Source organism: Phocoena sinus, chromosome 4 (assembly GCF_008692025.1).
Source record: "Phocoena sinus isolate mPhoSin1 chromosome 4, mPhoSin1.pri, whole genome shotgun sequence".
Classification (NCBI taxonomy): Eukaryota; Metazoa; Chordata; class Mammalia; order Artiodactyla; family Phocoenidae; genus Phocoena; species Phocoena sinus.
Window position 1 is genome coordinate 35,621,996 of NC_045766.1, and position 22,809 is coordinate 35,644,804.

Genomic DNA, 22,809 nt, shown 5'->3' on the forward strand with positions numbered 1-22,809 from the left:
GCTATGTTACCTTGGGCCAGACACCAATCTCCTGGGCAACAGTTAACTCAAATGTAATTTAGGAATAGTATTGCCTGTGTGGGTCAAGTATGAAAAATGAATATGTATGAAAATATTATCTGTAAAATGCTAGTGTAAGCATAACCTGTTACTTAAAACAGATGGCAGTGCACATAAAACACATGATACGGATTAATAATTCCCCTGTGCTCAGTTAGCTGGGACAATTCAGATAAATTTACACTATGCCAGATCTCCAGATTTTGAGCTAATTCCTTTTAGCTGTACAAGGACTGTGTATTCGTTTTTATGAAATTTATACCATGTGATAATAACCCTGACCAAGGGAACAGATCTCACTGACTTCTGTCTTTTAATTTCCAACCTTGCACTTGAGAAGTACAAAAATTGTATGTCTACTTTCCTTTCTCTTCTGATTCTAGTGGTTTGTGCAATAATGAAACATTTGTCCTCTCTTTTGGTTGGGGAAAGAAATTTGGGACAATAACAGATGTGATAAGTTAACATGTGAGTAATTACAGAATAAAATATTCAGGCAATAATTTCCATAAAAAGTTGAGAGGTGAGGGAGAACACCTCAAGCTCATGTGATGTTCAGATGCTTTATGTCACCCTTTGGATTGGAGCTGAGTCCTCAAAGTAGTCTACGGAGAGGTAGAAATTATGGAATATTCCTGGTGGGTGGAGGCCAAAAGGAGCCAGAAGTGAGTAAACTTTGACCAGCCTGAGTTGTTTGGGAGGATAAAACTGGAGAGTTAGTGCAAAATTGTGGAGGGCTGTGATTCAGCCAAGGGTTTGAATTGTGCCCTGTTGGGAGTGTGTACTGGCTAAGTCAAAAGGACTGGAAAAGCTTGTAGCCCAACTCCTCTGTAAGAAAGTGGCATCAACCCTTTTCCCTTGCTGTGAATAAGGTCTGTGATAAGCTGTGGTCAGGCTAGTCAGTCATGAATAGTTTCTCCATTCTACTTAATGTGCTTCAAGTGACATGCTATATGTTTCAGAAAAGTGTTTAGTCTAGCTTCTAAGGCCCTCCACAGCCTAACTCTTGCCTACCCGTCAGGCTTAAACTTGCCTTCTGCAGCCAGGCGGATCCACTTGTGGGTCCTTCATGCCCTTGGTGTTTCACTTCTCCCCTTTGCCCCTACTGCTCCATCTATCTGGAGTGCCAGCCCCAGGGCCCTTAATGTCTGCAAACATTTAGTCACAACTTTCAATAGAAGGTCTCCTCTATGAAAACTTCATACCTTTTCCAAGCTCCCACTGCCTGTTGAGGAATTCCATGACTATTTTATATTTTATTTCTTATTTCTCTTTTACTTGTTTGTATTCATTTTCTTCAGCCAGACTGTAAACTTTTGAAGGCAAGGTCAACAATTAACTTATCTTTGAACTCTTAGAGCCTGGGTCATAAAATATAAAATTGGAATGCTTTTTAGGAACCTGCAAAGAGAGGACAAAGCTTTTTTCAAAGGAATAAATGTCTAATAGTAGAATTCCAAATAACAGACACCTAGGTGAAAAAGCTAAGCTCAGGCAGATAACCTAGCCTGCACCCTTGCTTCCACACTGATATCACCAAATAGGAAACCACTTATATTTTTAGTTATCTGTAGCTTCAGGCTTTTGTGTTACAGCCCTAAGTACAGTGCTGTGTTTTTTAAAAAAATTCTTTTTTTAACTCTAGGCAGACAGTCTGTTTTTTTGTAAATTCTGTCTGAATTATTAAAATATGAATGCTTGGAGAATAGCATTCAATTATTCGGGATTTGTTCAATAAGATTGGGTGGTTGGGGACTTCCCAGTGTGGGAAGCAATAAACCACAGAATTGAAAGAAGTGGAATGGTGGTCCTGACTTAAGGTGGTCTAAACAATTTCCACGGTGCTTATAGTTAGGCCAGTTGGCAGTTCAGGTTTCCTTTAGAAACTGTTCTTTAGTTCTGCTCTGGACATCTTGTAAGTACTCTTTTTCACAAGATTAAAGCAGAATTTTGGAAAAGGTTAGACAATTAATCCTGAGTGAGGGTTTCAATGTTGCTTTTCAGCTTTTGTTGCAGAAGGGAGACACTGTTTAGTTCATTACTCACAAAAGTAAAGAATAATGGTATTTATCTTATGAGGTTTTTTTAAAAAAATTATTTATTTTTGGCTGCTTTGGGTCTTTGTTGCTGCACGCAGGCTTTCTCTAGTTGTGGTGAGCAGGGGCTACTTTTTGTTGCGGTGCGTGGGCCTCTCATTGCAGTGGCTTCCCTTGTTGCGGACCATGGGCTCTAGGCACACGGGCTCAGTAGTTGTGGCTCACAGGCTCTAGAGCGCAGGCTCAGTAGTTGTGGCGCACGGGCTTAGTTGCTCCGCCACACATGGGATCTTCCCGGACCAGGGCTTGAACCCATGTCCCCTGCATTGGCAGGTGGATTCTTAACCACTGCACATGAGGTTTATTTTTGAGTACCAGTATGCTGCTGAGTGGCCTGGCAAATGTGAGGCAGCCATAGGCTGTTTTATTTTGTGGGTTAATGGTCGAAGAAGAGCAAGAGAGATTTATTATCTATTGTAATAATTAAACATTTTGCATTAATTCAATAAGGGGAAGGTGTATGTAACTTGACATTTATTATCCTCCAAGAAGCAAACATGCATTCATTCATGGCAGTAACTGCTGGCTGAGCACTTGTTCTTTGCCTGCCTGGCACTGCGCTAGGCTCCAGAGAACGAGGCTCCTAGCCTGGAGGAGATCGTTTTATAGTTGATTCCTCTGGGTCCTTCACCATACCCAGCCCTCCACTTTGTTTTCAGATGACCTCGCCTCCTTCCAAGATGTCTCGTCAGTCTGCTCCTTTCCATTCCCAGCTCCAACCATAGTCTAGGCCCTTGGTTGTCTCTGATATGTTTCATTGCAGTAGCAACCTAGGGGTTTTCTCTGCCCCTGGTTTCTTCCCTATCCAAGCTAGTAGCTCTGTTTCAAAACACAGATCATGGGCTCATAAACATGTTCTGGTCACCTTATTCATCTGCTCAAAACACAGCAATAACTTACTGTGTCCATGGAATAATGCCCAGACTGCTTTACCTGGCATGTAATTATTTTTCCATCTTCATCTTTTAAGACTGTCCTCCAACCATTGGATTTCCTCAAACTTTAGGCATCTTTCTGCCCCTGTTGTGTTTCCAGGCTGTGCTCTGCCTAGGCTGGTGTGATATGAAGCCAGCTTGTGCTTTAAGGCCCAGCCCAAGTCACCTCTCTTAGAAGCTTCCCTCAGTTCCTTTAGGTCAGAGCATTTGCTCTCTCCTCTACAGTTTTATAGCATATTATGTGCATCTGTCTTACGGCTTTTATTCCATTCTGCTTTGCTTTGCAGTTGTTTGCTTGCCTATTTCCCATACACAGTTGTCAACTTTGTGAGGACAGAGAATGGGTCTTGCCTTTTGTGTCCCATCAACACCTGTAACCGTGTTTGGTCTGTAGCGGGTGCTCAGCAAATGTTTGATTGATGCTACGTTCTGTGTTTTGTGTGTATTTGTAATCGCTTGCCTTTTGGCCAGCAAACTATCTTAGTTTTCATAAATTACCAGCATCAGTGCTTAAAAGGGAAGCAACTCTCATCACCCAGACTTAACAGGGATTGGGTAATGAAGGTCAAAGGTGGTTTGTACATGACAGGCAGGTCAGCAGAGTAGAAGTAACATGGGATAGGGAGTCCTTGAGGTTGTTTCTCCAGCTTCATCGGTTATATCAGCTGTATAATCTTAGACAAGTTACTTAATCTTTCTGAACTTTTTCCCTCACTTGTAATCAGATGCAAATATTACCTACTTACTAGGATTGTTGTAAGTACTAAATAAGATTAGATGTAGCACCTAGTGCAATGCTGGCACGTAACAGTTTTCCAGCAAATGGTAGCGATATGCACACCTTGCCTGCTCTGCCCACAGCCTCTGCTGCTTTCGTGGACTGGTTCTGTTCTGTATGACCCTTCACACCCTAACTACCCTAACTACAACTGACAGGAAAAGACAAAGGCAGTCTGTTCATAGACTGGCCAGTGACCTGAGATGTGGCCTGACATGAAGGCCTTCTCTCGGGTAGAGGTGATTATTATTTCCTGCCTTGGGAATTTAAACTAGGGGATTCTGAAAGACTGAGTTATTAGGGATGTGGGAACTTAAGATAAATTAGAGTTGGATCCTGAGAGGCTGTGTTGGCCCTGTGCAAGGTGAGGTTATAAGTAAGCAGGGGATGGTGGTTAAGTAAGAACAGAAGAGATGTCCAGAAAGGAGCCAGGGATATTGGGGGTGGGGGTGGCGGGGGAGTGGGCTGAGAGTGGAGAGGGAGAGAGGAAGAGAGAGTGAGAGAGGGAGCAGACTGTAGGGCTGTAACAGTCCAGCTAGTTAGGCACGTTCATGCAGAGCTGATGCCTGGTGTGCTTCTCTAGACTGAAGAATTGTCTGCAATATGATCTCTGGGTCCTTTTAGCATTGGAGAGTCATGACAGGAGCAGTCTTTGTTTCCCTGGAAGGCTCAAATGTGGTCACTTGGGGCACCAAGGTATAGGGTGCTGGGCTGGTAGATCCCAGTCATGACTCATATGATGGATAGGAGCTTGGCATTAAGACCCAAAAGAACCAAACCAAAGAGCAGAGTTGGGGGTGGGAGTCCACAGAGTATGCAATTTACAGCTGAGATTAAATGATCAAAATGCCACAACTGTTGAAAATTTGAGTAACAAAGGGAAAAAAAACCTTAGTACATTTTTGCAGTTTAGGCAATGAAACTGGGCTAATAAAATCCACGCATCCTTGTCTAATAGTTCAGAAATAACGTTGAGGTTTACCTAAGAGTCCTCTTTGCATAACAATGTTTAAGCACTCCCCAAATCTCCAGCTCCCCCTCTCCTTCCTCCCACACCCAGATTGAGGCACAGAGCTCTTTACCAGCTTAGTTTCTGATTCAGCGTCAAAAAGAGTTCCTATTTTAATTGGTTTCTTTTCCTTCTCATCCTTTAGCACCAGAAGTCAGCCTGTCTCAATTTAAAACACTTTTGCAACCAGATGTCTGAAAAAAAAAAGAAAAAAAAAAAGATGTGAAGTCAGTTTTTCTTTGTTTTAAACAATTGGATCATTTAATCACTCTGCTACAGCCTTTTGCCTTCTAGGAAAAACAAAAATAGGGTGTATAAATTGGTGGGTGCAGTCTGTTGAAGCTCACATAGTGTGGCTTGGTCCAATTATAATTTGTTTAAAAAGCTTTTTGATACCTACCTAGCCATCCCTCAGTTATGTGAGCCTAATTATTTATGCCCTCTGTTCCCTGTCTTCTTATTGCCTGACTTTAGCTGTAGAACTGCTTGTTATATTATCTTGGTCATTGGGAAGGAAAGAAGAGGGAAAGGCATAGAAACACTAATTAATTTTATTTCTTGATAACTTCAGCCTATAAAGTTTAGTGGGGTGGTAAATACTGTTAGCCTCAGGGCTATTCGTGGCTTATCTCTAGTTCATTCAGATTTCTAGAAGATGAGAATTGGTAAGGATCTGGGAAAAGGGTAGTATTTTATCCCAAAGGGCAACTAAAGCTCCAGTGATGGGAAGATTGCACAACTGGTTAAAAGTGGAGCTATGTAGAGGATTCCAGCCTGGGGGCGCGTCTCTCTACATCAAACTCTCCGCCCTGTAGAGCTTCATAGGGAGAGACCCACCCATCTCCCACCAGCCACAACCCCACTTGAGAGCAAATGTCTCTTCCCATCGGTCTGGTCTATGTCTTAGGTCACTGATGTATCATTTGGGGCCTCCTGTCAAGTTTAGTTTAAAACTAAGAAGCCTGGGACTTTCCTGGTGGTGCAGTGGCTAAGAATCTACCTGCCAATGCAGGGGACACAGGTTCGAGCCCTGGTTGGGGAAAATCCCACATGCCATGGAGCAACTAAGCCCGTGCACCACAGCTACTAAGCCTGTGCTCTAGAGCCCGTGAGCCACAACTGCTGAGCCCTTGTCCTGCAACTACTGAAGCCAATGCGCCTAGAGCCCGTGCTCCACAACAAGAGAAGCCACAGCAACGAGAAGCCCGCGCACCGCAACGAAGAGTAGCCCCCGCTCCCCCCAACTAGAGAAAGCCCGTGTGCAGCAACGAAGACCCAACGCAGCCAAAAGTAAATTAATTAATTATTTTAAAAAGAAAGAAACCCATCCTGCTTCCTTCTTGGAAGCAAGACCAGAGTCCTTTTAGCAGAGAGAGAACCACCACCTGCAAGATCTTTTCCTCTTTCAAGCTAATTTGTATCAGATCATAGAGACTGATTTTTCAATCCTTAGTGGTCTTTCTGGAAAGCAGAATTGAACTTTTTTTTTTAATATTTATTTTATTTTTGGCTGCATCAGGTCTCAATTGTGGTACACAGGATCATCGTTGGGATCTTTGTTACGGCATGCAGATCCTCCACTGCGGCGTGCAGGCTTCTCTCTAGTTGTGGTGCGTGAGCTCTCTAGTTGTGGCCCACATGCTCAGTAGTTGTGGTACGTGGGCTTAGTTGCCCCACGGCACGTGGGATCTTAGTTCCCCGACCAGGGATCAAACCCGCGTCCCCCGCAATGGAAGGCAGATTCTTAACCATTGGACTATGAGGGAAGTCCCTAACTTTTTAAGCACTTGAAAAAAGTATACTTAATGTCTTCAAAAGCTAATTTATTTAATAATTTAACCAACATTTGAATGCCCACTCCATGCTTGAATCATCTCATGACACTTAGGAGAGAATCATGATACGGTTTTCAGATACTTTGCTTCTGCTTTATATTTTAATCTATCTTGAGACAGAGCTAAGGAAATGTTGTTTCTTTTTTTAAAGTCATATGGCTTTTTTCATGAGGACCCTGGAATGGCAGTGGTAGGCCTGGATGAGACAGACAATCTTCCAACATGAGGGCTGGGGTGAGGACACCTAAACATGGTTTAAGCCTGTCCCCAATCCCCACATGTCCATGAATCCCACCCGCAGTATGGGGAGACGATCCCAGACTGAAGCAGCACCCAAGCAGGAGCCAAGGCTCAGCTTCCATAAGTAGGGCTACAAGAGAGGCAGGGCTTTCAGTGGTTAAAAATACTGACTGTGGAGTCAGGCTTGAGTGCATTTCTATGCACTACATGGATCACAGCTAAGGAACTAACTTTGGTGCATTACTATTAATAAAACATGTTTTATTCATATTTCACTAGTTTATCCGTCATGTCCTTTTTCTGTTCTAGGATTCTATTTAGAATACTACCTTATAGTTAGTTGTTATGTCTCTTCAGCCTCTTCTTGTCTGTAACAGTGTCTAAGACTTTGTTTTTGATTACCCTGATGGTTCTGAGGTTTACTGGTCAGGTATTTTGTTGAGTGTGCCTCAGTTTGTTTTCTCTTTGTAATAATAGCTTTATTGTGATAGAAGTCATATACCATAAAATCCACCCATTTAAAGTGTACAATTCCATGGTTTTAAGTATATTTACAAAGCTGTGCAACCATTTCCACAGTCAGTTTTAGAACATTTTCATTACTTCAGAAAGACACTCCATACCTAATGGCAGTCATTCCCAGTTCTCCCTCCCTTACCCCAACACCCCTACCCTAGGCAAGCACTAATCTACTTTCTGTCTCTATGGATTTGCCTATTCTGGACGTTTCATATAAATGGAATCATACAATAAGTAGCCTTTTATGGCTGACTTCTTTGACTCAGCATAATGTTTTCAAGATTCATCAATGTTGTATCAGTCCTTCATTCCTTTTTATGGCTGAATTTTTTTTTAAATTTTTATTTACTTATTTTTGTCTGCGTTGGGTCTTTGTTGCTGTGCATGTGGCTTTCTCTAGTTGCAGTGAGCAGGGACTACTCTTCGTTGTGGTGCATGGGCTTCTCATCACGGTGGCTTCTCTTGTTGCGGAGCACGGGCTCTAGGCGCGCGGGCTTCAGTAGTTGTGGCACGTGGGCTCAGTAGTTGTGGCTCGCAGGCTCTAGAGCGCAGGCTCAGTAGTTGTGGCATACGGGCTTAGTTGCTCTGCGGCACGTGGGATCTTCCAGGACCAGGGATTGAACTCGTGTCCCCTGCATTGGCAGGTGGATTCTTAACCACTGCGCCACCAGGGAAGTCCCAGTATTTCCTTAATTTGGATTTTTCTGCTGTTTTTCTTCTAAGAATGGAGTTATGATTTTTTCTGAGGAAGATCACATAAATGAAGTGCCCTCATGACATCATATCAAGGCGTACATGCTGTCTGTATGACTTATCACTGGTGATATTAATCTTGATCACCTGGCCAAGGTAGTGTTTGCCAGGTTTCTCCTCTGTAAAGTTGCTTTTCCCCTCCTTTCTGTACCCTACTCTTAGCCAGCAACTGGGGTGGAGAGTGGGAGGTGGGAATATTTACATAAATTATTTGGAGTTCTGTCTAGGAGATTTGGTTCTTTTCTCCCATTCAGTTATTTATATTAATATGTTTGCTTTATACTTTAGATATTTCATGGATGTTTGTTTTATACTTTGGGCCCATGTCATTTATTTTGTTACTCAAAGTGTTCTAGTTTTAGCCTTTGGGAGATCTTTTAGGTTGGCTCCTGTGTTGTGTCTCTTTGACATCCCGCCACCCCCCTGCCCCCCGCCTTTTTTTAACTTAAAGCCTTTTTTTCCTGTCACTGTAAGATGTTTCTGGCTCATGTTGTGTATTCCCTGCCCCAGCTCTAGAATCAGCATTTTCTCCAAGGATTATGATTTCTTTTATTGGAGAATGATATTGAGTATCAGAAGCCAAGATCTGGGTGCTGGGTGTGCTTTTTGCTACCGAGGTGTGTTTCACTGTTTCTAGGCTCTCTCGCTGGACAAAGCTAGGAAATCTATGTACATTAGCCCATGCATATACGCATATCTATAATTATTTTGGTGTCTGTACCTAACACTAAACATGACTTTGAAGTAAGATCACTTTTAAAGAATTACACTGTGAGACGGGCAGAAAGGTTTAGTGTTTAAATACTGTGGATTCTTTGTGCAGGGGAGAACCATTTGTTCCATAAGTAGAAACAGTGCCAAAAAATCCTCTACCTGACAAGTTTACCCATCTACATCTAACCACAAATGCATCCTCACCCTCCCTGTCAGAAGACGACTCCCATCATGCTGTGGGGCTGCTCTTCTCAGGGTTTCTGGTTGGTGTCCACTCTCTTCTAGGTGCAAGTTCTCAGGGTCTGGTAACCTGAGGACAATAGCATATTGGTTAAATGAATTAAAGCACATTCATGTGATCATTAAAATTGATATTACAGAAAATCATCATAAGAAAGTAGTTTATGTATGTAAAACATTATGAACTAAATGAACCCATTACTGCAAGAATATGCATATGAAAGAATTGTAAGGATATTCACTAAAATGTTACTGCTGTGTTAACTCAGGATAGTGAAATTAGAGGGGATTCTAAAATTTCCCCTCATTTTGTTTGAATTTTCTAAATTACCCACAGTTAAATGCGTGCTTTCACAGTAAGAAGAAAATTCTCACGAAACAAAAGTAGGTACTTCTCTGAGAAGAAGGCCTAACTGTACTTTAATTAGACCATAATTTTAGCTGGAGAAACCATAACTATTAACTGAAGAAACCAGGAATAGGACTTTTACATGAAATTAATGGATTAAAAGAGCTTTTTAAGAGCCTGGGGGAATATGGGAAAGGACAAGTCTTGATAAAAGTAAACTTTTTGACACTTGGCAGGGGAGCATGAGTTCCCTGAAAGCCCAAGAAAAAGTACAAAAACAAACAAAAAAGCAGTTGCCCAAAAGAAAACCTCCAGCCTATGTTTTGGCCTGATGCCCTTGTTGGAAAATTTGAAATTAAGTGTGTCTAGGGAACCTGGGCACCTTGTAAGGAATGAGCTCCATGTTATTTAATGTGTTTAAATGTAAAAAAAATAGCTAGAAGCCACACAACTAGGGGCCTAGATTAGAGAGGGGACTCCACTCAGGCCCTTCCATTAAAGGTAAATAGTGGCTCTTGAAAGGTGCACATATGAGAAATGAGTGTGTGTGTGTGTGTGTGTCGGGGTGGGAGCTTATACGTAATGACATTCTTTGACATGCATTGCTTTATTTTTGGTTATTTTGAATTTTAATATTGAATCACTGTCACTAATTAACTGTGGTTAATTGTTGCCCTAACCAGGAAAGTTTATTTAGAAAAAGACACACTGGTTTACAGTTGGTCCAAATCAGCCTAAGCCTGGACAAACTCCTTTTCTATTCCAAATATCAAATCTTGTCAGATAAGAGTTAAAGGAAAGGGGAGAAGCTTTCATAATTACGCAAAATTATTTAAAAGTTAGTTTCTTTTTCATTTAGCTTTTGTATTGTCATGAGATTTTTAGATCAAGATTTAAATGAATATTTAAAAATATTTTTCTGTATCATCAATTGCAGCTGAGCACTCATTAAGAACAAGTGCTAAAAACCTTGCAGATGAGTAAAAAGGGGATTGAGTAGAACTTTTAGGTCACATCTCACCTCTATCATTCTTTGCAGTAAATTGGGAGAATTAATGAACCAGTAGTGAAGGGAAGCAGAAATTGAACAAATTGTAAAGGAGATGAAACACATCATTGGATATATGGCCTTGGACAAGTTACTCAGCCTCATATAACTTCATGACAGTTCTACAAAGTAGGTATTGTTATTATTATCCCTAGTTTACAGACAAGGAATAGGCAGAGTACAAAGCCCTTAGATCAGAGACTGGGCTATATAAAGTTCTATATTAGAGTTGGTTAAATAAATAACATTAAAAAGGGGACTAGGGCTTCCCTGGTGGCGCAGTGGTTGAGAGTCCATCTGCCGATGCAGGGGACACGGGTTCGTGCCCCGGTCCGGGAAGATCCCACATGCCGTGGAGCGGCTGGGCCCATGAGCCATGGCCGCTGAGCTTGTGCGTCCGGAGCCTGTGCTCCGCAACGGGAGAGGCCACAACAGTGAGAGGCCCGCGTACCGCAAAAAAGAAAAAAAATAAAAGGGGGGGGGTACTGAAAGACCATATTGTGTCTGTGACCTTGTCTGTTTTTGAATCTTTCAGCCTCTGAGGAATCAAAGTTGATTAATTCAAGTTATTTTCCAGACTAATAATTAAATTCAGATCCTCAGTTGCTTCTGGATACTCAATATTGTGCATTCTTGGTAAATACAATCTTAATTCCAAGTTTGGTGACTAGGCCTGCAGGAGAGGAGAAGAAAAACTATCCCTCATCTGATCTCTACCTTGGTTTAATATGAGCTGGCCCAGGTATGTAGAGAAAAAAGTGCTTTCCAAAGTATTTTGTAACAATGTCCTAGAATTCAGGGGATTGCTGGACAAGGGTGGTATTCTGTGAAATTCAGCTTCTGATTCCTAAAATCTGTAAAGCCGTTTTCTCTAGTCTACAGATCTATATTTTTTCATTGAAAATCCAGAAAATGGAGGATCTGAGGAAAGTTTCTCCTTCTGTATTTTAAGTAAGAATTCTTAAACTTGGCAGATTTATCCATATTTTTGGACTTTAAAAAGCTGAGAAGCTTTGTTTTAGAAAATGGGTGGACCAAGTGTATTATTAATACCAGGCCCATTGAGCTTCAGAAAGAGCAAAGATTTCATCTGTCTCTTCCTTTCTCCCTCACTACTCTTCCCTTTTTTCCCCTTACTTGACTGTATTCTTCCCTATGCATACTAGAGAAATGATGTCTATTTTCTAAATTAATTATATATATTTAAAGCAAAGTGTGTATCTTGGTCTTAATGCTATTGCAACACTTCACAATTCTCTTTATAAAGGAAAACTATTAAGTTGGCTTTAATTATACATTCACCTTGAGTTCATGTAATGATTCATGACACACAGATTTTTGACTTATATAAGGATTATCGTGGTAGAAATGTATTTAATAATATAAGACAGGGAAAAACTCCTTGTCCATCCAGAGAACAGTAGAACAAAATAGAGTTCATGCCTAATGTAGTATTCATGTAGCTGCTAAAAAGAATAAAAAACTCTATGTGCTGATATGAAAAACTCATATATAGCTTAATCATACTTATATTTGAAAAAATGTAATTCTATAAATGCATGAAAAAGAACTATGAACTGTCTAGTTAGTTGCCTTTGGGATAGGTCAGTAGAGGGGGGAAATTGGGACTTCAACATTTTGCTCTATTCTGTATGCTAGAACCTTTCAAGAGAATAAATTAATGTATTATTTCCATTTCTGTATTACAATTTCTTCAAGTCCACACTAGGGATACAGTGTTCCTTATCATTTGTGTACGTGGATAGAATATTGCAAAACTCTGAAGAGAAGTTTTTCTTCCTCTTGAAATCCTGTTTCCTATTCCTCCTTCTGAGCAGTGATCTGGTACATATGCCACTCTTCTCCAGTGGCCAGTAGCTTCTGAAAGAACCTCCCTGTGATGTTAATACGTCAAGTTTATTGCTCCATTTGCTCCCATTAAAATTTATATATACCCATCTCTTTCTCCTGGAGGTTCCCTCCTTATTACATGAAAATGGGAAGCCAGTACCAACAAAAGCTACCTCAAAAGCCTTGTGGAAGCAGAGAACCAATCAATAATATATTAAAGAATAACTTATATACTAGTTGGTAATGCTAAAACTATAACTTTTATCAGTCTATTTAAAAATTCCATGTAGCACAAATGTCTGCTCTAGGTTGCTCCAGATTGGGGTTTGGCGATACTCTAGTCGGCCCAGTCCAAACCCTCAACTCAAGTGTGTATATGGCATCTTCTTTGCCCCTACACCTTGCAGTGTTGAGTGATCCTCTTGAACCTTGTCTGTGTCTAAAGGCATTTGAACAGCAGCAGTTTTTCAATACCACTAATTTTCTCCTAGTATGCAGTTTTTTTCTTCTGTCTCCCTGTATCTACATTTCCTTCTTCCTTCCTTTCTTTTTTTTTCTTTTTTTTTTTTTTGCGGTACGCGGGCCTCTCACTGTTGTGGCCTCTCCCATTGTGGAGCACAGGCTCTGGACGCGCAGGCTCAGCGCCCATGGCCCACGGGCCCAGCCGCTCCACGGCATGTGGGATCTTCCCGGACCGGGGCTCGAACCCGTGTCCCCCTCATCGGCAGGCGGACTCGCAACCACTGCGCCACCAGGGAAGCCTCTTTCTTATTCTCAATGTCAACTTCAACTATTTGTTTGAAGCTCCTCTTTCTGTGTGTCTTACTCTATTATCTTAAAACATTCTTTTTTAACTATAAGAGACTGCCTCATTTGACCACCCACAGGAGCAGGGCTCACTGCCCCAATAGATTTGAGAAATTAGTTCTTTTCCACCTTTGTCCTTTTGAATCCAACTTAGCCATCTAGTTTTATCCTAATTCAATTTCTCTCTAAGCTCCTGTACAATCACCTTAAAATTCTTCCAATTACCACCAACAAAGGAACTAACATTTTGGGGAGCCCAGATCCTCACCTAATATGGACACTTACTAGTTGGTCCCTATGTATAAATGGCCATCCAAGTTTTGCCCTACTACTTGACTCTAATGTCTTTAGTTGCCCTAAAGCTCTTGCAATTACCATCAGAAAAGGAACTACCATTTTCTAGTACTCTGGTCCTCATTCAGTATGAACACAATCATAATTGTCCCTATGAATAAAAATGGGCTAAGTTTTGTCTTACCAAGTATTTCACTATAGGCTCCTCTGTAGTCACTGTCAAGCACTTCCAATTACCATCAACAAAGGAGCTAACATTTTCCAGCACCAGTTCCTCACCAATGTGACCACTACCTGGCTTTTCCCTATTAACTAAGGTTGGTCACCCAAGTTTTGGCCTATCACAGTTTCACTCCACCTCCCTCTATAGTCTATCTTACATTCCTGCAATTAGCATTAACAGGAGAGCCAACATTTTGTAGGGTCCAGTCCTCACTAATGTGGGCCCCACCTGGCTCTCTAGATTCAAGCATACTGTTATAAAGAGGCAACTCCAGGAGCCAATTCTTTGCCCAGTTAAGATGCTAGTTCTCTACATGCAGGAGAAGACTCCCTATACAACAACCACAGCCTCTGTCCTTATATCCCTACCCATTCCATGCTCAGAAACCAATGCACTAGTGTTGGCACTTGTCAGTCCAATGCTCCCAGATCTACCTAGGATTCCAAACTTCTGGACATCCTCCCAACAGGTGCAGAAGTGATACTCAAGGGGTAAAACTAGGACCCTTGTGATACATCCATTGTCTGGTAATTTCTCCCTTTCCTTGCACCCTCTTATCTCATTGCTTTCTGACACCGTTATCTTTTTTCCTCCCTTTGTCTATGTGGACTTAGAAGTGACATCAGAGAATTTCTCCCATTAGGGTGAAGCAAATGCCTCTCTCAACAAAACACAACAGGCTTTGACCTTTGTTTTGACCCCAGTCTTAGAAAGAAGTGGCTAGCTCTCCAAAAGTTAGTCTTGGATCACTTCAGGCTTCAAATGTTTCTTATGGTTTTAATGGCCATGTGCCTTTTTTCATCCCCTCTTCCCCCTCTACCTTTACCTTCTCATTATCATGAGTGAAATAAAAACAGACATTCCATCTCCCTAACCGACCTAGCCCACTACCACTGAATCTGCAATTATCCTATGGCCCTTCTGTTCCACAGAGCTCCCTCAGACACTTGAGAGGCTCTGCCTTCTTAAGGAGAAACCTTAAGATTCTGGAATATCAATCTGTGCCCTGTCCTAAGGCTGGCAATACTTTCCCTCCTAGGAGAGAGGAGCTCCTTAACTACACCATGTGCAGTTATTTTTCTTTATGTCTCAATAAACGGCTCAGCCCTCAGAAATTTTCTTTCCTGCATAGAGAAGTGGCACCCAGAAATCTCACATGTCCAAGGTAAACATCTTTTACAGCAGCTGGAGCTAAACAGCTGACCATTCCATACATATACACCTAGTTTATGAAGTGAATTTAGAATATTTTGCAGTGAATTAAATATTTTCCATGAATCTCCTTCCTCCTGAAACAGGCTTTATCGCACTCTGAGGATCTGGGTCAGCCACGCTGCATCTAGTTCCCACTACATTTATCAGCCCAAACCCCATAATGTTTCTTCGTTGGCTCTGCTGCCTTCCTCCTCCCCACCATTATCTGTTGATTAAAAAGAAATCAATAATCTCTACCCCTTTGTTTTCCCAATGGGAAATATGACAAGGAAGTTCAGCAATCAAGAGCTGCTCTGCTTCAGCCCCAAAGCTGGTAGTGTTCCTCTTGTCCATGATTCCCTAGCTTCTGAGCAGTCTAAGAGCTGTCTGTCAGGGGCTCCAAGACTTCCTGGCAGGGTTTCCCTGGCTTTCAGGTAGGGGTTCTAAGACTTCTGTCAGAGTTTCCAAGCGCGGAATCCTATCAGAGTTCCCAAGGATTTCAGCAGGTGGTGCTGGGGAGCAACAGCTCATTCATCAGCAAAGCTTTTTTGGTGCTGCCCTTAGTAGCTGCTTTCCTCAGCCAGTTTCATTTATTCAGCAATCATTTAAGAGGACTCTACTAAGTACAGTTGTGGAAGATGATTATGAGACATGGTATCAGCCCCCAAACACCTCATTGTCCCTTGTGGGAGGACTTTCTCCTCGAGAAGTTGGTTTCTAAAGCAGGTGTGTCTTCAATTTCCAGGGTGCAGCGTTTCTCTGCCTACTGGCTTCCAGTAGAACCGACAACTCTGTATCCCACTTCTACCTTCACATGGCCTGGGAAACTCCTAATGAGTTCCCTAGCAGTGGACCTAGTCCAAGCTTCTCTAGGGAGTGTATCCAGCCTCTTCTGGATTGGTGTTAAGGGAGCAATCATCTTTTAAATTTACCTTTAAGCTTTCCTTTTGCTGTTCTCTGAGCCAGGAGAAAAGATCCCCAGATTATCCTTGCCTCTAGGGAATCCTCATATCTCCAAAGAGGAGCTCCAGGGTTCATAGGGTAGAGCTCAAGAACACAATTATGGAATCCTGGGATCTCCAAAGAGTGGGCGTTGAGAGATCATTCAGTCATTCAGCAGCTCTGCTTAGCCCCACCTCCTAGACCTACTTATGTACTTTCCACCTCATTTTTTTCATCCTGGGTGTGGAATTCCACTGACAGCCAGACAAAATTAGTGGAAGCACTGAAAGCACCTACTTTGTTATTCAAAGCTGTTCTTAATTATGCTATAAAATTTTGTAATTGGGAAAACAAGGTTCTTATATAGCACTGAATGAAAAAAACAAAATACAAAATTATATTTACCCTGTCCTCATGCCTGGATAAAAATGTGGATGCTTGTAGACCAGATCTGGAAGGGAATACAAAACTGAACCATGTGGTGTGTTAGGGTTGTGGGTTTGTAAGTGGTTATATTGTACAAATTTGTTTTCCTTTGTGATTATAATTTTTCATTAATTTATGCAAAACATATACAATCAGAAAATGAAAATAAGCGGGAGAAGGAACTGGAACAGAAGAGAAGAGAGATAAGGAGAACTGCTGAGTAAAGTCTGGTAACTGCTGCATCTCTACAGACCTAAGAGGCCTGGTAAGTGAGCATGAAGCAGGAGGAGTGCAGGGCCGGCCACCACAAGATAGGGATCTGGGCCCTGCTGCGCGAGAAAGAAAAAAGCAGCCCCTGACAGCCGTGAGCTGGAGCTGGCCTGGCACTCACGGATAGGCTGTGGTGTTCTGTTGAATGTTAACTGTTTCATAAAACCAGTACCTCCCAAGGTCATTCTGTGTCTGAGATGGAGAGAGACAAAACCAGACCACTCTGTAATCATGTCTGAGCACAGACAAAAAAGAACATGGTGCAAAATGCAAGAATACCTAACATCCTCTCACGTGGCTCACACCAGTGACCGTTGCTTATCTACCAATTATAGCATTCTCCCCACCATTCCTTCTGCCTGCTAGATACAAATTATCAAGATGTCCCAGTATACAATTGCCCCTGCTACCTGGGAACACTCAATCCAGAACAAAACCATGCTTATCGAATTTTCCCCCAAACATCTAACACAAGTCCAAAATCATATAATAAGCTCTTCCTAAGAAACTTAACCGAGAGGGCCCACGGCTTTCCGTGCAGATATTCCATCAAACCTAGCTTTTGGATTATAGATGTGTTCCTGCATTTAACTTCCTCTGGGTTTTTGGGCAAGGAATTCAAACTTACCATAACTAACTTGCTTTTATTTATTCAATGGAGAAGGTAATCTCTGGAAGAAAAAATGAGAAATTGCATGTGAAAGTACGTTATAAACTATACAATGTTATATATACTCTTTACTTCCTTTGAAAACATGACATTCTCTCACTTCCATGGCTTTACATATGCTTCTCCCGCTGCCTCAAAAAACCTTCCCCCAGTTGCCTTCAAACTCTTAATTCATGGTTTGGCTCCAGGTGCTGAGGATATTGGTGTATTCATTTTCCATTGTTGCTATAACAATTTACTACAAATTTAGTGACTTTAAACAGCATAGATTAATTTTTGTTTTTTATAGTTCTGGAGGTCAGCAACCCAAAATGGGTTTCACTGAGCAAAAACGAAATTACTGCAGGGCTGTGTTCTTGTTGAGGCCCTTGGGGAGAACCCATTCTCTTGCCTATTCTAGCTTCTAGAGGCCTGCATTCCTTGGCTTGTAGCCCCTTCCTCTACTTTCTACACCAGCAATAGCCAGTTGAATCTTTCTTGCATCACAGGACTCTGACCTCTGCTTCTGTCATCACAACTCCTCTCCGATTCTCCTGCCTCCCTCTTTCACTTACAAGGAAATTAGTGATTACACTGGATTACATTAATCCAGAATAATTACACTGGATTACATTAATCCACACTTTCTGGGGGGAGCCTTATTCTGCCTACCTTAATCAGCAGTGAAGAAAACAAAGGTCCTACATTTCAGTAGTGAGAGACTGGCAATAAACAAATGAGAGACTTAATAGTGACAGTCTTTCTATGAAGAAAAACAAAGCAGGGCTAGGGGCTAGAAAGTTGCTGAGGGTATGCTAGTTTTTTATAGGGTGGGCAGACAACGCCTGTCTGATTGGGTGATGGGTGAGCCAGGACCTGAGTGAAGTGAGGGCAGGGAGCCACACATATCTTGGGAGGACCGGTTCCAGATGAGGAGGGAGGGGAGAGCTCCAGGAGGAAGGTCAGAGAAGTAGCCGAGACCTGGTTAATGTAGGACCTTGTAGGCGTAGGCAAGTCAAATGCTCATTCCTGAGTGCTTTCCAGCAAGCTGACTAGAGGTCAGTCTTTCAGGATCAGTTTCCTTGATGCATTCTAATAGCAAAGCAAAACCTACCTAAAATCTGTCCCTCTGATTCCTAACCAGACTAAGCCCGCAGAAGCAGGGACTGCCGTGTTCAGTTACATCCCTAAAGAGCAGCATGGTGCCTAGGCAGTCGGTAAACGTCCATTATACAATGGGGGGCTACACTGGTTCAGTTTAGGCTAATCAAGCTTGAAGCAGAAGTAGAACTGCTCTGCCCAGGTTTGGATTTGAGATAGGCATGTACCTCCTGGTGTTTGGGGGACCAACTTTGGGAAGGAGAAGGGCCATTTGAAACGGGTAGGGCTGGGAGATGCTGTGGCCAGAAGCAGTGCTAGGTACCTACCAGTGCCACTGGCACCCAGCATGGTGGCAGAATAGCAGCGATATTGATTGAGAGAAGCAGCAAGGCGAAGGCTGCAGCTGGGGAAAATGGGGCCCGCCTGGCCCTGGGGAGGCCATCCTGTCAGCCAGGTGGCAGAGTTGACAGCCAGAAGCATCATCCCTGACTCCAATGCTCAGAGTCAGAGGTGGCCACGGTTAGAGAGGGCCGAAGTAAGGAATGATGAGATTCCCCCATTAGGGAAAGGAAGAGGCTGGGGTGGGATCCAGCATTCAGGCCTAGCAGGGGTCAGCCAAAAGCTATGGATTTTGTCATATTTTAGTTACATCCCAAGACTGCCATTTCTCAGGGTGGTGGTGAGAGAGTCTACTACGTGAATCAGGCATCAGAATCACTCCTCGGTGGGGTCCTCCCTGTGACAGCTGCAGATTCCTCAGGCATTGCTGCTAGGAGAGGTAGCACCTGACTTCCTGTCTTCATTCATTCACTCACTCCTTGGCTGAACTTAGTGGTGTGTCTAAGCTGGCTCTCACCCACTTTATATTCAGTGATACCATGTTGGCAGCTTGAAACTGGCCATAGTGGGACTATTTACACCATGGGACTGGGCAAATACTATAAATCAGCCCCCTATCCCCACCCCCAAGAACTGGTTGTTAACCATTTACCAGCACACCACTGGGGGTAGTAGAGATGTAAGGGTAGTAGAAATGCAATGCAGAATATAGACCCCAGAACCAGGCTGCCTCTGTTTGAATCCTGGTTTCGCTACTGTTAGCTTTGGTATGTCAGGTGAGTTACTTAATCCTTCTGTGCCTCAATTTCTCCATCAGTTTAATAGGGATAGTAATGATATCTGCCTCGGGGGGAGTTTTGATGAGAAAATTAGTTAAGATGGGTAAAGTGTTTGGAACAGGGTGTAGCACGTGAAAAACATAAATACCATGTTAGGTACTGTAGGCATTGATCTGCTGCTAATTGTCATGTCATATTTTCACCTTAGAGTGAACACTCAGAATCTCAGCCACTGGAAGCCTAGTCCCCAGAATAGCTAGAGAGTAAGTGTTCTGCTGGAGTATGTATCTTTCTTCGTCTGGTCCTTCCATGACCTATTTCTCTGCACAACCCTGAGGACAGAGGACAGCGCATGTCAGGCATTTTCAAGCCCTGTCACTGGTCTGTGCATCCTGTAATTGCCTTGGCACCCTGAGGCAGTGACTTGGCCTTCAGAACTCTTACAACAGAAAGGGGCAGATAGCTGCCAACGTCCACATGAACATTTGTCAAACATTTGCTTCCTACTTTCCATACAACAGGCAAAGGTATACTTAGAGCTAGCTGTTCTTGTAAAAGGAGGGAGTCTAAACGCTGTTCGAAAGGGCAAGTTCAGCGTCCAGCTTAGCCCTTATCTAATTGTGGAACCCAGTTATTTTATTATTATAAAGTTACAGGGAGTGAATGATACACAGGGAAAAGCACTGTACTAAAAGTCAAGAGTTTAATACTTGAGTCCTTGTTATATCATTTCTAGTTCTTGACTAGAATTTAAATATTTGGTAGTTGAATTAACCCAGATTATCTTAAAGGGCTCTTTCTCCTAGGACATGTTTTTAAGAAAATTGTGAAAGTGAATATTCTAGTTTCCTCAGCCAGACCTACTCATTTGAATTCAAGGTACAGGGCAATTTATAACAAAAATAAATAAGAAATATTTCTTGTAAGAAAACCTTAGGTGGCAGTCCATTATCTATGCAGCCAGTGAGTTGTGAAGATTTGAAATTATTGTGCAGGGGTAAAGGCTGGCTGGGCTTCTGAGTCTGTAGGGAAAGTACACGCTTGTTGGAAGCATTGGACTCAATGTTTTGGGCAAAGCCTTGTGACAGTGGTTAGAAGGTGGTTTGATAAAGGAACTGAGCTGAGACCTTCCTCCCATAAAGAAATTCTGAGAGGAAAGAGAAGTAACAACTTAATCTTTAAATACGATTCACCCAGTAAATGGATGCCAATAGGGGGGTGAGTTTTTTTTTTTTTTTGCGGTACACAGGCCTCTCACTGTTGTGGCCTCTCCCGTTGGGGAGCACAGGCTCCAGACGCACAGGCTCAGCGGCCATGGCTCACAGGCCTAGCCCCTCCGCGGCATGTGGCATCTTCCCAGCACGAACCCGTGTCCCCTGCATCGGCAGGCGAACTCTCAACCACTGCGCCACCAGGGAAGCCCGGGGGTGAGTTTTTATACAGACATTGATTGTGATCCATGGTGAGGAGCCCTGGGAAGCCTGAAGGTGGAAGTGGGCAGGATTCTGTGTGGTTTTTATTTTCTCTTGTTAATGCAAACCGCTCCCTTCTCAGCTTCTCCTCTTTCACCTTGAAAGTCCCAATCATTGTTTCTGTATTCCTTCCCCTTTCCCTTCTCTCTCCAATCTGTCCCTCTCCTCTTTCTGCCTGAAGTGACTCATTTATGTTCATATTTTATAGTCTCTTTGAGTTATTTGGTGACCTGGAGTTAATAAAGATTGATCTTTATACAGTTAGCATCTTTATTAGTTTGCTAGGGCTGCTGTAACAAAGTACCATAATTTGAGTGGCTTAAATGACAGAAAGTTATTGTCTCTCAGTTCTGGAGGCTGGAAGTCCAAGATCAAGGTGCTGGTAGGGGGGATTCCTTCTGAGGACTGTTATAGAGAATCTGTTTCATGCCTTTTCCCTAGCTTCTGGTGTTATGTTAGCAATCTTTGGCATTCCTTAGCTTGTGGATACATCATCCTGATCTCTGCCTTCATGTTCACATGGCACTCTCCCTGTGTTTGTGTCTGTATCTGTGTCCAGATTTCCTCTTGTTGTAAAGATACCAACCATATTGGATTAGGGCTTACCCCTAAAATGACCTCATTTTAATTTGATTGCCTTTGTAAATACCCTCTTTCCAAAATTGGGTCACATTCCGAGAGTTAGGACTTTAACATCTTTGGGGGGGTGGGCAGGGGTGAGGTGGACAGAGTTCAACCCATAACAGCATCTAAGGGAACAGCAATCAGGTGTCTAAATGGTTCAGTAAAGTAATTAAAGATGTTATGGAGCATTTCCTATGGGCTGGGCACTTTATACATGTTACCTTACTTCTTAAAAGAGTGAGATACGTATTATTTTGATCTCCATTTTACAGATGAAGAAAGCGAGGCTTGGAATAAGTGACCTACCCACAGTCACATGGATAGTATGTAGCAACACTAGGTTTGAAGCTCAGGACTAACTCTAGCGTCTGAATTTGTAACCGCTATGCATTCTACCTCTGGGATAGACCACCTGGCCTAGAATGAAAGATTTTTCATAGAAAGAAAAAGCTCTATGCTCTTTATTTCATTTTTATTAAGTAAAATCTACTCACCTTTTACTCCATTTCTGACAGGAGAATTGAGCGCTATAGGCCAGTTCCCCCTCTTATTGTTTAAGATATTATTCTGTTGAATTTTGGTAATTGCACAGTCATGTAACACCACCACAATCTAGATTAGAATAGATCCTTCACCCTAAGAAGGTTCATCCTGGCCCTTTACAAGTGAACCCCGTCCCTGTCCCCCACCCCCAGGACTAAGCATCCATTGATCTGTTCTGTGTCATTACAGTTTTGTATAGGCCCGGTTTTGGTTTATAAGCGCTAAGATCCTAAAAAAAACAAGTCTTCATTATTAACCAAAGAAGGCTGAACAAGGAAAGCAGAGAAGGTCCCTGCCTCCTGCAGTTACAGAGGGAGAGAAATAACTTTTTGTTAAACTTGTTAAAATAGTTTGATTTGTTATGAGTTAATTTGATAGCATTCACAAGATTATTAGGTTTCCTACTCTGTTATTTTAAAATTCATCTATTTTGCAATTTGAATTGACCTTTGACCCATGTATAATTTTATAACATCATGCATTGGTCATTTGGAGAATATTGGCTTGCTGTTATACAGTTCTTCTGAATGTGGCACGTTGCCGTATACAATAAAAAAAATCATATTTGTTAATATCACCACTGATCTCATCAGAAAAGCCTTTGAGGGTTGGGAAGCTGTCAAGTTCGTGGTGGCCATCATAAGTTTCCAAAGATTTTAATGTCATCTTTAAAACTTGAATTTTATTATTAGCGACAAACACTGTAAGGTGTTTTCTTT